We start from the raw sequence: 16,605 nt of genomic DNA on the forward strand, positions 1-16,605 counted from the left end.
ATCACTAGTATCAGAACGTTACACTTTATAGTTCATATGAAGAACAGATTCAAGGAAACATTTACAATGAGGAATTAGCAGAGACAATATTAGTGAAATGTGTTTATCCGATACAAGATACAGAGACAAAATTATTTTCCGTTCAGACCGAAATATGCAAACTACAAAGAGATAAAGTTGTTAAAATGCACTCCTGATACGAATATATACAAATTAAAATCTGGGCTACAAAACCATGGAAGAGGTGTGCAGATTTTAGCAATCATCATTTGACCACCAGCAGAGATGCTGATTTCCCCTCTGTCAGTGATCCTCCTCACTGAGATTCTCTGGCCCAGTCTCTCACACAGTATCCGGGGGTGGAGAGAAGCTGTATGGTGGGGTTATCATTTCCTGCTGTTCTTGGCACAGTCTATTTAAAAACTTCGCCTTCTCCATGGAACCAATCTATTGGCCTAATGGGATCTGTTTAGCTGTCAGTAACCCAACTCTGTGATATTAAAGAAATAAATGATCTGTGATGACAGCCAGTATCATCGTATTTCTCACAGGGTATGGCGCCCGGACAAAGGGTTTGCAGTCCAAAGGAATTTCTAAATAAAACTTCTAATTTCTGTCTGTCCATATCTATCTACCCTCACGCTATCATCTGATCTATCTAAGTTAATGCTCATTTAACATCTCTTCCTCTCCCACTCAGTCAGTCGCTTCCCTTTCTATCCTCTCTCAGTTTATCTCCCTTCACTTTTTTCTCTGTTTATTTCTCTCACACAACATCTATCTCCAGACACTCTCTCTGTCTCCAGTTGTGCAGGTGGAGAGCTTGTGACCCCACGATGGGCCGAATGGCCTCCATTTGAGCTATAATAATGCTGTTGTTCTCTGGCCCACGATAAATACTTTAGCTGCCGGGACAAACACGCTGGTTCAGTGACAGGTACAGTGCACAATCACCCACTATCTCTTCCTGTTTTTCTCTGATACACAGCTGCCTTGAAATGTCTGTTCAAACAAAACAGACCGAATGAAATTCTAGCAGTTGGGAGAATGTTCATCACCACAGACTTCAATCTGGATTTAATGAAGGATGAGATTCCAGAATAACATAAACAATGAAAGAAAAACAGGGCAACACAATGAATAGCAGTTGAGTCCAGCATGTGGTTCCAAGTAGACCTCATTGTATTATCGCTAGATTATCAATCCAGACAATCAGCTCCTGTTCTGTGGACACAGGTGCGAATCCCGACACTGCAAATGGTGGAAATACAATTCAATATTTTTAAAATATCCTAGGACTTAAGAATCTACTGATGAGAATGAAATCATTGCCGATTGTCAGAAAAATTAATCTGGTTCACCAGTATCCTTCAATGAAGGCATCTTCAATCCTCAACTGGTCTGGCTGACATGTGACTCCAGCAATGCGATTGACTCTCAATCACCCTCGGAATGTATCATTCAACTGTATCATTCGCGACAACATCGAGAAGAAATGAAACTAGAAGGACCACCTGGCATCAAACTGGGCACTGGGAAAGTCAACATTAGAAATATCACTGTCAAACCTGCAAAGTCCTCCTTCATAACATTTGAGGGCTAGTGCCAATATTGGGAGAACTGCCTTACAGACCATTTAAGAAACAGCCTGATACAGTCATACTCACGGAATCACACCTTACGGAAATAACCCAGCCACCACCATTACCAACACTGGATATGTCCTGTCCCAAAGGCAGCACTGAACCAGCAGAGGTGGCAGCTCAATGTGATGCAGTCAGGGCATGGTTCAGGTTAAACATGGGCAAAGAATACTCTTACTGATTACCACATAACATCAGTCCTCAGCTGAACCAATACTCCCCCATGTTCAACAACACTTGGAGAAAGCATTGATTGTAGCAAGGGCACAAAGTGTATTCTGGCTGTGGGGTTGCAAACTCGACCACCAAGAGTGGTTTGCCAGCAGTACTACTGATCATGCTGGTTGGTTCCTAAAGGACATAGCTCCTAGATTGGGTCTGCAGCAGGTGGTGAGGGAGAGGGAAGAAAATATATCTGACCTCATCCTTACCAATCTACCAAATGCAGGTCATGACAGTATCTGTTAAATTTACCACTAAACTGTCGTTGTGGAGAGAAAGTGTCAACTTCTCCTTGAGAATAAACTCTATTGTGCTGTGTGGCACTATCACTATTCGAACAGAGCTAGCAACTCAAGACTGAGCATCCAAATGACACTGTGGACAATCAATAGCAGCAGAACTGTACTCCAGCACAATCTGTAACGTCACGTCCCAGCATATCCCCCCTCAACAATTACCATCAAGCCAGAGGAACAACTTTGCCTCATTGGAGAGTGCAGGAGGGCACGCCAGGAGCTGAAGCAGGCACATATAAAGATAAAATAATAAGAGGAAACCAAACAGGCGTACTTGCGTGCCAGATAGCATAAAAAGCAAGGGACAGACAGAGCTAAGCCAACCCACAATCAATGCATCAGATCTAAGCTCTTCAGTCCTGTCAATCCCATCATGGGTGGTGGTGGACGATTAAGCAACTCACCGGAGCAGGAGTCTCCTCAAATATACCCATTCTCAATGATGGAAGAACTCAGAACATCAGTGCAAAAGATAAGGCAGAAGCTTTCGCAGAAATCTTCAGTCAGAAGTTTCGAGTGGATGATGTATCTCGGCCTCCTCCCTTGGTCCCATCATTATGTATAGCTGTCCTCAGCCAATTTGATTAATTGATGTCAAGAAAAGGTTGAAGGAGCTGGATACTGCAAAGCCCACGGGCCCAGATACCATGCCAGCAGCAGTTTTGATGACTTGTGCTCCAGAATTTCCTGCTCCCCTAGCCAATCAGAATTTCCTGCTCCCCTCGTACGGTTACAAAGCAACAATCGGGAAAATAACTACTTGAGTATGGTCTGTACATAATAAGCAGGACAAATTCAACCCGGACAAATACAGCCTCATCGGTCTACTCTCCATCATCAGTAAAATGATGGAAAGTGTCATCAACAGTGCTATCAAGCAGCACCTGCTCAGGGATACCCAGTTGGGTTCCACCAGGGATACTCAGCTCCTGACATCATCGCAGCCTTAGTTCAAACATAGAAAAAAGCACTGTATCCCAGCTCGTGACATCAAGGCTTCATTCTTCAAATGTGGCATCAAGAAGCCCAAGCAAAAAGGGAATCGGGGACAAACAGTGCGTTCTTGGAGTCATACCTAACAGATCGATGATGGTCATGGTTGTTGGAGGTCTGTCATCTCAGCTCCAGAACATCTTTGCACTAGTACCTCAAGATAATGTCTTAGGTCCAAACATCGTCAGTTGGTTCAACAATGATCTTCCTTCCATCATAATGTCAGAAGTGGAGATATTCAACGATGTTTGCACAATGTTCAACACCATTCGCAAATGCTCAGATACCGAAGCAGTCAATGCCTAAATGCAACAAGATCTGGAGAATACCCAAGCATGGGCTGACAAGTTGCAAATAACTTTTGTGCCACATAAATGCCAGACAATGACCAACACCGATAAGAAACATAGGACAATACAGTGCAGAACAGGCCCTTTGGCCCTCCAAGATGCGCCGACCTGTGGTCTTTTATCAGTTCGTCCGCCAACACTATCCCAAAATCATTCATGAGCATATCTAGGGATTATTTAAATGTCCCTAGTGTGATTGAGTGGACTACCTTAGCAGGTAGGACATTCCATGCCCTTACCACTCTCTATGCAAATAACTTGCCTCTGACCTCAGTCTTAAATCTATCACCCCTCAATTTGTAGTTATGCCGTCTCTCGTACAAGCTGATGTCATCATTCTAGGAAAAAGTTTTTCTCTCTCTGCCCTATCTAATCCTCCCATCATCTTGTATGTCACTATCAAATCCCACCTTAGCCTTCTTCTTTCCAATGAGAAAAGACCCAATTCTCTCAGCTTTTCCTCATAAGACCTTCTCTCCAGACCAGGCAACATCCTGGTAAATCTCCTCTGCACCTTTTCCAATGCTTCCACATCCTTTTTGGAATGAGGCGACCAGAACTGTACATAATATACCAAGTGTGGCCGCACTAGCGTTTTGTAGATGCCGCATGATATTGCGGTTTTGGAACTCAATCCATCTACCAATTAAACTGAACACACTGTATGCCTTCTTAACAGCACTATCCACCTGTGTGACAATTTTCAGGCATCTACGTACATGGACTGCAAGTTCCCTCTGCACATCCACACTACCAAGAACCTTTCCATTGACCCAGCACTCTGCCTTCCAGTTATTCATCCCAAAGTGTATCACTTCACATTTAGCTGCATTGAACTCCATTGGCCACCTCTCAGCCCAATTCTGCACTTTATCCAAATCGCCCTGGAACCTGTAACATTCTTCAAAACTGTCCACTACTCCACAAACTTTAGTGTCACCAGTGAATTTACTAATCCATCCATCTACGCTTGCGTCTTAGTCATTTAAAAAAAGACAAAGAGCAGTGGTCCCAAAACAGATCCTTATGGAACACCAGTAGTATCTGGACTCCAAACTGAATATTTTCCGCAAGGTTTGATTGCAGGGTTGTAGCAGGTTCAGATTTAGGGTGTAGGTTTGCTCGCTGAGCTGTCGGTTTGATATCCAGACGTTTCGTTACCTGGCTAGGTAACATCATCAAGTGGAGACCTCCGAGTGAAGCAAAGCTGTTGTTTCCTGCTTTCTATTTATAGCTTTCTCCTGAATGGGGTTCCTGGGGTTTGTGGTGATGTCATTTCCTGTTCGTTTTCTGAGGGGTTAATAGATGGCATCTAGATCTATGTGTTTGTTTGCGGCGTTGTGGTTGGAGTGCCAGGCCTCTTGGAATTCTCTGGAATGCCGTTGCCTAGCCTGTCCTAGGATAGATGTGTTGTCCCAGTCGAAATGGTGGCTTTTTCATCCGTGTGTAGGGCTACGAGGGAGCCAGGGTCGTGTCTTTTTGTGGCTGGCTGGTGTTCGTGTATTCTGATGGCTAACTTTCTTCCTGTTTGTCCTATGTAGTGGTTGTGGCAGTCCTTGCATGGAATTTTGTAGGAGACGTTGTAGGTGAATATTTTCCATCAAACACCACACACTGCCTTCTTCCAGAATGCCAGTTTCTAATCCAAACTGCAATATAATATTCAATTCCATGGCTCTGCATTTTCTCCAACAGCTTTCTTGTGGAACCTTATCAAAGGCTTTACTGAAGGCCAAGTGTACCACGTCAACTGCCCTCCCCTCATCAACATGCATGGTGATCTTCTCTAAAAACTCAATGAGTTTTGTGAGACTCGACCTGCCCTTGACGAAACCGTGTTGACTTGTTGTATCTCCTCATCTGAAATGAAATTGTTGCTTGCTAGTTGATTATAAATCTTATCTCTTATAATCATTTCCAAAACCTTTCCTACAACAGAAGTAAGGCTCACTGGTCTATAACTACCTGGGTCATCTCTACTGCCCTTCTTGAACTATGGCACAATATTTGCAGTCCTCCTCGAGTACTAAACACGTAGACAATGATGACTCAAATATCAAAGCGGCTCTGCTATCTCCTCTCTAGCTTCCCTGAGAATCCTCGGAAAAATACCATCCAGCCCAGGTGCCTTGTCGACTTTCACTCCTTCTAGAATTGATAACACCTGTGCATATCTAACCTCAATCCTTTCTAGTCTAATATCTCGTAACCCATTTTTCTCCTATACAATATTCTCCTTTTCCTAAATAAACACCGATGAGAAATGTTCATTTTCCACCTCTCCGATCTGTACAGGGTCCACATTCAACTTCCCACTTCTGTCCTTGACTGGACCTTTTCCTAGGAGAAAGTGACGACTGCAGATGCAGACGAAAGCACATTTGAAAATGTATTGCTGGAAAGGCGCAGCAGGTCAGGCAGCATCCATGGAGCCGGAGAATAGACATTTCGGGCATAATCCCTTCTTCAGGAATCAGGATTCCTGAAGTGGGGATCATGCCTGAAACGTCGATTTTCTTGCTCCTTGGATGCTCCCTGACCTGCTGCGCTGGACCTATTCCTCCCCTAATCATCCTTTTTATTCCTCACAAACCGATAGAAAGTTTTAGAGTTCTCCTTTGTTCTATTTACTAAAAACTGCTCGTGTCCTCTCTTTGCTCTTCTTAACTCTCTCTTTAAATCCTTCCTAGCTGATCTGTAATTCTCCATCTCCTCATCTGTACCATCATGCCTCATCAACACGTAAGCCTCCTTCTTCTTCTTAACAAGAGATTCAATTTCTGTAGTAAACCATGTTTCCCTTACCTTATCACTTCCTCCCTGCCTGAAAGGAACATACTTATCAATGACACGTAATACCTGTTCCGTTAACCAGCTCCACATTTCCATTGTCTGCATCCCCCGCATTTTTCTACCCCATTCTATACATCCTAATTCTTCCTTGGTCGCATTATAATTGCCCTTGCCCCATCGCAAATTCTTTACCTGTGGCATGTACTGATCCCTTTCCATTGCTAAACTAAACATAACTGAATTATGGTCAGTGTCCAAAGTGCTCACCTACAACTAAATCAAACACCTGACCTGCTTCATTGCCAAGCACCAGATCCATTGTCTTCTCCCCTCTTGTTGTCACTTCGACATACTGTGTCAGAAAACCCTCCTGCACACATTGGACAAAAACAGATCCATCCGACGTATTAGAGTTATAGGATTTCCAATCAATGTTGGGGAAGTTAAAGACCCCATAATGACCAACCTGTTCCTTTCATTCATACCTAGGATTGTGTTGCTAATCCTCTCTTCCACCTCCCTGGAACTCTTGCAGAAGCCTATAAAAAACTCCAAGAAGTGTGACCTCTCCTATCCTGTTTCTAACCTCAACCCACACTACTTCAGTAGACGAGTCCTCATCAAAAGTTCTGTCAGTCACCATTATGCTATCTTTGAATAACAAGGCCACCCCTCCCCCTCTTTTACCACTTTGCCGGTTTTTAATGTAAGATCTCAACCCTGAAACCTGCAACATCTATTCCTCACCCTACTCAATATATGTCTCCGAAATGGCCATAACATCGAAGTCCCAGGTGCTTACCCATTCTGCAAGCTCACCTACCTTATTTCGGATACTTCTGGCGTTGAAGTAGACACAATTCAAACCAATTCGCTGTCTGCCAGCATATTCGTGTGACCCTGAAATCCTGTCCCTGTCCTTCCTACTCTCATCCTCCTGTGCACTGCAGCTACATCTTCGGTTCCCATTCCCCTGCTGAGCTAGTTAAACCCACCCGAATAGCACCAGCAAATTTCCCACCCAAGATCTTAGGAGGCCTCTTGTTCAAGTGAAGACCATCCTGTTTGTAGAAGTCTCATCTTCCCCAGAATATGCCCCAATGATCCAAAAAACATGAAATCCGCCCCCTGCAACATCCTTGCAGCCATGTGTTCAGCTGATATCTCCCCTACTCCTTGCCTCGCTATCACGTGGCACGGTAAGAATCCAGAGATAACAACTCTGTTTGTTCTTGCTCTCAGCGTCCACCCGAGCTACCTGAAATCCTGCCATCGCTATCCCTCTTTCTACCTATTTCGCTGGTTTTTACATGGACAACGACTTGAGGCTGGTCACCCTCTCCCTTCAGGACCCCAAAGATACGATCCCAGACATCGCGGACCTTGGCACCTAGGAGTCAACATACCAACCGCGACTCCCGTTCGTTCCATACAAACCTTCTATCTGAGCCTCTAACCTTGAGTCCTCAATGACTAACACTCTCCTCCTTTCTCTCCTTCCCTTCTGTGCAACATGAACAGGCTCTGTGCTACAAACCTCGGCCCCACTGCTTGCCCCTGGTAAGTCGTCCCCTCAACAGTATCCAAAACATGCATAGATTTTTTCAGGGGAACGACCACATGGGATACCTCCACTGACTCTTATTTTCCCCTTTCAAACAATCACCCAGCTTTCTTCTTGCCTAGGAGTAATTACTTCCCTGTAACTCCTATCTATCACATCGAGAAGACACTGATTTATCTCGCAACAAGACTCCCCTCCGTTCCTAGAAACCTCAGCTCACTGACTTCAAATTTAAAAGCACAAATCATTGACTCACCGCTCCCGGCATACCCCTGGTGCAAACTGCTGCCCTTAGAGTTGCTGCTGCCGCTGAAAAACAGAAATGGGGGACTCCCGCTCTCGTGTTAAGTTTTTAAAGACAGAAATCAGTGACTCACCTGATATAACCACTCAGTATTCAACAACATTATCATCACTAAATTTCCCCCACTATCGATATCCTGGGGGTTATCATTGACCAGAAACTCACCCGGACTCATCACCTAAATCTAAGAGCAGATCAGAGGAGAGGAATACTGCGCAAGTAACTCACCTCCTGACTTCCCAAAGCCTGTCCAACATCTACTTCGCACAAGTCAGGAGTGAGATGGAATACTCCCAATTGCCCGAATGACTGCAGCCCCAACAATACTAAAGAAGCTTGACACCATCCAGGACAAAGCAGTCCATTTTATTGGCACCACATCCACAAGCATTCACTCCCTCTGCCATCAACGTTCAGTGGCAGCAGTGTGCCCTATCGACAAGACGCACTGCAGAAATTCCACAAAGACACTCAGACAGCACTTTCCAATCCCACGAACACTTCCATCGAGAATAACAAGGGCTGCAGATTTTTGGGAACACCACAACCATCAAATTCCCCTCTAGTTAACATCCTGATTTGGAAATATATCGCCGTTCCCTCACTGTTGCTGCGTCAAAACCCTGGAAATCCCTTCTTAATCACTAGTGGTTCACCGCACAGCATGTAAATTGCAGCAGTTCGAGAAGGCAGCTCAGCACCACCTTCACAAGGACAACTGGGGCTGGGCAAGAAATGCTGAGCACATCCAGCGATGCCCACATCCAAAAAAAGATTTTAAAAAAAATAGTTCCAAGTTGAGCATCTCGATGGGACAGGTTATCAGATTTGAACACAGACAGGAAAGCAGTGTTGCTAATATTGAATATTTTAGACTTTAGAAGGGTGTTCAGTATTCGATGACACATTGTTGCGGAGTGCTGTGATAAATTCCATTGTTTTGTTAAATTCAATAATACTGGCGCCACAGGATCGATCCTTCAAAAATACCATTGTAGAGACAATGTACTCCCGCCAAATGAGACTCACAGGTAGCAGCTCATATTCAAAATATTAATGGGCTACTGGCTGACACTGAAGCTCCCACCATGCATATCACAGAGGTTACCGTTGTCCAGAACATGAAGTCAAATCAACATAAAAATACAAGGGTTACAAGAGCAGATCAGGGACTTACAATTCTGGACTGAATAATAGACCCTATGACCGAACTGGCATGAGATACAGCAATAGATTTGGGCCATTCAACCCACCCTGAAACTGTGCTGTTTTATAATTGTCTCTCTGACCAATGGAAATATCTTCTACACACTGACTGTGTCAGTCTTTGCAGTAATCGATCAGTCTCAATGAGACGCCCCCCACCCCTTACCCCTCCATTCTTCAATGTTCCATCGAGTACACACACTGCCGCTCACATGATAAGCCGTCATCCCCAGGATGAAACACCTCCAAAACCAGCAGATCTTTCCCCAGAGGTAGTGTCCTCATCAGCTCACAATATGCCAAATGCCGTCCGACCATACCCCATTACACTCTCAGCAGTATGTCTCCTCTCTTGTATTCTTGTTCTCTTGAAATGAATGCAAACATTGCATTTGCTTTTGTAACTGTCAACTGAACCTGCACATTCACCATAAGAAAGGACGAGTGCTTCAAAATCCTTTTGTGCTTAAGATTTAATGGATCCTAATAGAACATAGTGTCTGCCTCTATTCGGCCTATCAAAGTGCATAATCTCACATGATTCCATATTGTGTTCCATCCGCCACATGTTTTCCCACAGTCCGAAACTGTCCAAGTCGTTCTGCAATCTCCTTACATTCTCAATATCATCTGCGCACCAAACCATCACTGCACCATCTTCAATCTTAGCAAAACTGCCCTCAGGTCCTTTGTCCAGTTTGTCCATGTATAATACATTTCCTAAGGACTGTCCACCATCTACAAGGCACAACACTCAAGGTGCTTGACTCCATTCAGGTTGAAGCAGTGGCTTGACTGGAATTACACCTGTAAAGTCTTCACTCACTGCTCCACTGACACTCAGTAGCAGCACACCCTAACCCGTTTTTTTGTGAGTTTACATCATTATGGTACACAATCCCAGTCTATTGATGGCATTCTGTCTGGACACTAACTGTGGTGCTCACACCAACGAATGTCACTTTGTTGATGATGATGGATGGAGGTGGGGGAAGGAATGTCTATAATGAATAACTGTGTGACTGCCAGGCTGAAACCTTCCCCGACAGCCTCGGATGTATCTGTGCCCACTGTCACTGCTGCAGACATGATCAGTCTTCCTGATATTCAAGTCAAGGAAAGCGACGGGCCTGGACGATGTTCCCGACTGTGTACTCAGATCCTGTGAGGACCTACTGGTAGAGGTATTCACAAACAACTTCAGCTTCTCCCTCTTACAAGCCGAAGTGCTAACCTGATTCGAGAAGACCACCATCATCCTCGTAAGTGAGAAAGCATATGTAACGTGCCTTAATGACTACCGCCCAGTGACACTAATCTCAATAAACATGGAGTGATTTGAAAGGCTGGTCATGACCCACATCCCCTCCAATCTCCCATGCCATATATCGAACCCTGCACTCATCCCTGGGACATCTGGACAACAATGTCACCTATACCAGAGTCCTGCTCATTGACGACAGCTCCACCTTCAACATCATTATCCCCTCCAGACTGATTTCAAAATTCCGTGACCTTGGTCGAGGCTCCACCCTCTGCAACTGGACCCCCCGGTTTCAGACCCACAGACCACAATCTGTGCACAATCTGCACCTCGACCACAATCACACTCAACACTGGATGCCCCAAGGATGCATCCTCAGCCCCCAACTGTACTCCCTGTACACACACGGCTGTGATGCCAAATTCCAAACTACGCCATCAGCTGCAAATTCGCTGATGACATGCCCATGTAAGTGCAGGTATCCCCTGTTTTGCAAAAGTTCACTTTTCGCCGCTTTCCTTTCCAAATGACCTACATTAGGACCTGTTTGCGCTAATCAAAAGAAATCCAAAGATTTACGAAGATTGCCAATTTTTTCCCCATACAAATTGATGATTCTTCACTTTATATCATATCAGCTTATAAAAGGAAAACTGTACTTTCAGATAGCGTGGGAAGCCTGTATATGTCGAAGAAAATGTTAAAAGCGATTTGATCTCCATGTCTCTTTTCCCTGAGTGTGGTCATCTTCTTATATTTCTTAATGGAATATGGGTATCACTGGCTGGGTCAGCATTATTTCACTTTCTAGCTGCTCTTGAGAAGACCGTGAGCCGCTGTAGTCCACGCGTTTGATTTGATTTGATTTGATTTATTTTCGTCAAATGTGCAATGAAAAGCTTTGTTTTGTGAGTAGTGCAGGAACATGATAGTAAAAAAGAAAACACAACTCATGGGGTACTTCAAAAGAGTGAGGCATATAAGGTTACAGCTGCACAGGAGATGTGCAAAGCAAGATCTCTATTAGCAAGACTAGTATTATTTGAAAAGTTAGAGATGTCTAATTACGATAGGCAAGGTGTTCCTGAGTATGCTGGTCCATGTTTTCAAACCATGATATCTAATCTTCTCCCTATTGGAAGAGATTGTAGGAGATCATTCCCGGATTGGGAGAGATCTTTTTTGTTATCCGCCTTTCGGTGAAAATGAGAAGTATAAATGGATGGAAGGATACCTTCCGTGATGATCTATGTTGTGCTTCTTATGGTCCTGGGCAGAGCAGTTAACATGTCACACGAATAGAATGCTTTCAGTAGCCAGTATAAATAACAGTAAAGATACAGCTCATACTAAGCTGGAAGAGACAATGAGTTGAGTTTCCTCCACCTTTGCTGTAATAATTCTGTGATATGCATTGAAAGCTTATGGAGGGGGGAGACAAGCTTGTTCAATGAAGGACACAGAGTAAACCATCATCAAAAATCGATTCGTGTTATTTCATGAAGTTCAGTTGCCTCTAAAAAAGTATTTTCCAACAAAGTGGATTGACTGAGATTTTCAGGAAAGTCAGAAAAAATGTTTTATTTCTCTCTTTGAATCTTAAAGAAGATTCCAGATTTCGGCCGTAATACACATGTCATAGACACACCAACTGTAATAGGACCACACTGTCCAAATACAACTAAGGTCAACATATGGACCTGTCAAGAAACATGAGATATAATGATATGCAAACATGATACACAAACTGAAAATGGTGGGGAAACGAAAAAAAAGATGAGGAAGTATCTGCAGAGATAAACAGAGTTAACATATTGATTATGATGTGACACGTCTGAAAAGTCAAAGGTTAATTCTGTGCATCTGTGCTCAGATTCTGCCAGATTTGTTGATTTTTACTCCAGCTGTTTTGATTTTTTTTCTGAACTGTGACAAATTGTCTGATTTGAACGATAACAGCAAAGCCCCTGCCTCACTTGGATCTCGAGTAATTTGTTGTGGACATTAAATGAAAAATTACATTTGTTTGACAAGTCTCTAAATATTGATGACGCATTGCATTGTGAGAAATTGCCATGAAAATGTTGAAACAAAAACCAAAGTTTCTTCAAAAGCTCAGTAGGTCTGGCAGCGTCTGTGCAGAGAAATCACAGTTAACGTTTCTGGTCCAGTGACCCTTCCTCAGAACTGATGGTAGCTCAGGAAATGTTGGTTGATATGCAGAAGAGGCTAGACAGCTGTTAATGGAGAATGTTAGTAGCTAAAAATAGAGGGTGAGTATTGGAAGGCAATGTGAGGACCGGGCCTGGTGAATTACGGGTGAGGAGCGAGGACATTGGGGAGTTCAGGGACGAAAATTATTGAACTTGATTTTGAGTCTGAAGAGCTTTAGAGTCCGCACGAGGTAAATTAGGCGTTTTACTTCCAGTTTGCATTGACATTTCCTGGAACAATGCAGCAGGCCTGACACAGAGATATTGGCCAGGGAACAGGATGCCATGTTAAACTGGAAGGCAACCGGAAGCTCAGGCACTTTTCTTTAGGTACAATTTTGATGTTCAGTGAAGCGGTCACACAGTCTACCGTTAGTTTCCCCAATGTAGAGGAGACCACATTGTGAGCAGCGAATCCAGTAGACCAGATTATGGGAAATGTCGGTGAGGTGCTGCTTCACCTGGGTGGTATTGTTGGGCACGTGATTAGTGAGGAAGGAGGATGCAAGAGCGAAAGTGTTACACCTTCGGCAGGGGCAAGTCAAGTAGACCTGTGGTGTGGGAGGGATGAGGGCGAGGCATTGAGAGTGAATAAAGAGTGAACTAGGATGTCCTGGTACCTCCCGAAGGCGGATAAGGGAGAGGAGGAAAATATGTATCTGGTGATGGCATCTTCTGGAGGTGGGGGAAATGGCGGCTGATGATCCTCCATATGTGAACGCTGTTAGGATGATAGGCCAGGATAAGAGGAACTCTCTCGCAGGAGGGTAGAGAGACAGTGAGGATAGAAGGGCAGGAGGTGGGTCAGACCTAGTTGAGGGCCCTGTTGACAACATGTTCGGGAAATCCTCAGTTGAAGAAGAATCTGGACATATTGAAGGCCACATTTTTGAAATTGACAATATCAGAAACATTGCGGTGGAGACAGAAGAACTGGTGGAATGGAATGAACTCTTTGCAGGAAACAAGGTGTGAGGTTGTATACTCCAGGTAGCTGTGTGTGTCATTGGGTTAATAAGGGATATCAGTGGCTGTTCTATGCCCAGAAATGGAAACAGAGATTCCAAGGAATGGAGGGGATGAGTCAGAGAAAGACGAGATGAAAGTGAGGGAGGGATGCAAATTGGAAGCGAAATCAATGAATTTTTCCAATTCAGGATGAGTGAGAAGCAGAATCGATGATATCATCTATGTATTGGAGAAAGAGATGTGGATGGGGCTGGAATAGAAGTGGAACAGAGCATGGTCTACGTACACCATGAAGGAACAGGTATGAGTGGGGCCCATGTGTGTATCCATACACCCCCCTCTATGTGGCAGGAGCAGGCTGAAGCAATGGGTTTCCCCACCCAGATCTGTTTCAGGAGGGGATGGAAGCGAGCTCTGCTGTCAGAGGACCATCAGCTTGGGGACCGTTAGGTGGGGGCAAGTGGGGTGGGAATGTCCAGATAAAATGTGGTCAATTATCATAGTTGAGAAAATGGCCTGATGTGCCATGGTAGCATCATGGTGCAGCAGGTGATATGAGGAGATAACTGACAGCTGGCCCTCAGTCTCTGCAATGTAGAGGTCAGTCCACCAGACTACAGCCGCATTGCCCTTACCAGCACAGGCTGAATAACAAAGTCAGGTTTGGATCAAAGCACACGGCGTACAGCCTATTCAGAGGGTAATTTGTGGATTGGGTGAAGGCATGCAGAGAAATTAAGACAACCAATGCTACATCGAGCATTCTCAATGAACAGATTGAGCTCAAACAAAAGTCAGAGGGAGAGGTCCACGTGGAGGAAGAGTATTGGAGCTAGGCGAAGAGACTGTGGGACGGGGAGTGCAATCGTTGCCTAAAAAATGGTCACCAGGAAGAAGACGGTGGAGCAACAGTTCAACATCAAGCCTTGTCCAAAATTCATTCAAGTGGAGGCACAGCAGGATAAAGCTGAGATCATTGTTAAGTAGAGAACATTCAATATCAGAGTGTGGAAGGTTTGGAGGGATGGCGAAGATACGACAGGAGGTGAATTTGGGGGAAGGGTTGCAGTCAGCGTGCAGGTCACGGGAGGGAGGCATTTCCATGGGGTCATAGGCATCTCTGTGTTATTGCATCCTGTAGGCCTCATATATCTGATGAGCATGGTGAATGAGTCGGAGAAAGAAATAGAATTCGGAAGCGGTGCAGCCTTGAGTCAATGAGATGTGATGCTTTTGGACAGATAAAATGTTGAAATCAGTGGTACTTACATCACACGATCAGTCCTCAGAAAGTAACTGATTGAAAATAATCTGAATCTTAATCTTATTGTAACGAGGTAAAAACAATGACTGCAGATGCTGGAAACCAGATTCTGGATTAGTGGTGCTGGAATGCTGCCTCAACTGCTGTGCTCTTCCAGCACCACTAATCCAGAATCTTATTGTAATGCCCTGATTTCATTGGGGTGACACTCAACCAGCAAAGTCTTACTATTCTGAGATTTTAGACCAAACTGTGAAAACATAATATATGTTGTTGATATTAACAGGACAAAGTCATCCATGGTTTTGGAAGGTACTGAAAGGGCAGAGTTTATTTGGCATTCTCAAAAGCTGTGGGGAAGGTGTAATTGCTCAGTGCAAAAATTGGCAGCACAGAATTTCCTCTGATTCCCATTGACCACAGTTTACTCAGGGTCCCTGTTGCCACATGAGTCAAATACTACTTTGACGCAAGGGAAGTTACTCTGACCCTACCTCAAATGACATTAGAAAATCTTTAAAATAATAAAAAGCAAACGGATAGAACATGGCTTGTTTGAACAGTGTGTTCACTGTCCTCACAAAGTTTAAAGTAAAAATTAATGGAATGACGTCTGATTCTGAGGAGAAATTCATCCTGTTTGTGATGAGGCTGTTTGGTTAAGCGCTGTGACAGAGAGACAGAAAGACACACCACTCTGTTCCATGGGGAACAAAACCATTCTGTTCACGGTGCATTAGGCAGTGACAGAAACACACAATTGTCTGTTCGGATTGGACATTGATCATCCCAATCTCATCATTCACTGATGATCAATAGCAGCACAGAATCCAGCAGCTCCCATCATCCAAGTTGGAAAGCAAATAGTGAACGCGATGGTCAGATGAACAGAGAAGAGCACAGCGCAGAATAGGCTCTTCAGCCCACGATGTTATGCTGACCATTGATCTTCATGTAAGGTAAACCTAATGTGTGAACCCTCAAATTTCTGTTACCATATGCATGTCCAGCAGTCTCTTAAATACTCCCACTGACCTGCTGGCAACGCATTCCATGTTCTCAGTACTCTCCGCGTAAAGTACCTACCTCTGACGTCCCCTGTATACTTTCCGCCAAACAGTTTAAAATTAAGACCCCTCACGTTAACAATTTCTGCCTTGTGAAAAAGTCCCTGGCTATCAACTCTATTATTTTGTATAACTCAATTCCGTCCCCTCTCTTCCTTCTTTTTTCCAATGAAAAAGGTCCGAGATCAGTCAACCTCTCTTCGTAAGATAAGCCCTCCAGTCCATGCAGCATGCTGGTAAACCTCCTCTGAACCCTCTCCAAAGTATCCACATCTTTCCTATAATAGGGCGACCAGAACTGGACACAGGATTCCAGGTGTGGTCTAACCAAAGTTTTATAGAGCTGCAACAAGGTCTCACGGCTCTTAAACTCAATTCCACTGTTAATGAAAGCCAAAACACCATATGCTTTCTTAACAATGCTGTCCATTTGGGTGGCAAGTTTATGGGATCTATA

Source organism: Chiloscyllium punctatum, chromosome 38 (genome assembly GCF_047496795.1).
Source record: "Chiloscyllium punctatum isolate Juve2018m chromosome 38, sChiPun1.3, whole genome shotgun sequence".
Lineage (NCBI taxonomy): Eukaryota > Metazoa > Chordata > Chondrichthyes > Orectolobiformes > Hemiscylliidae > Chiloscyllium > Chiloscyllium punctatum.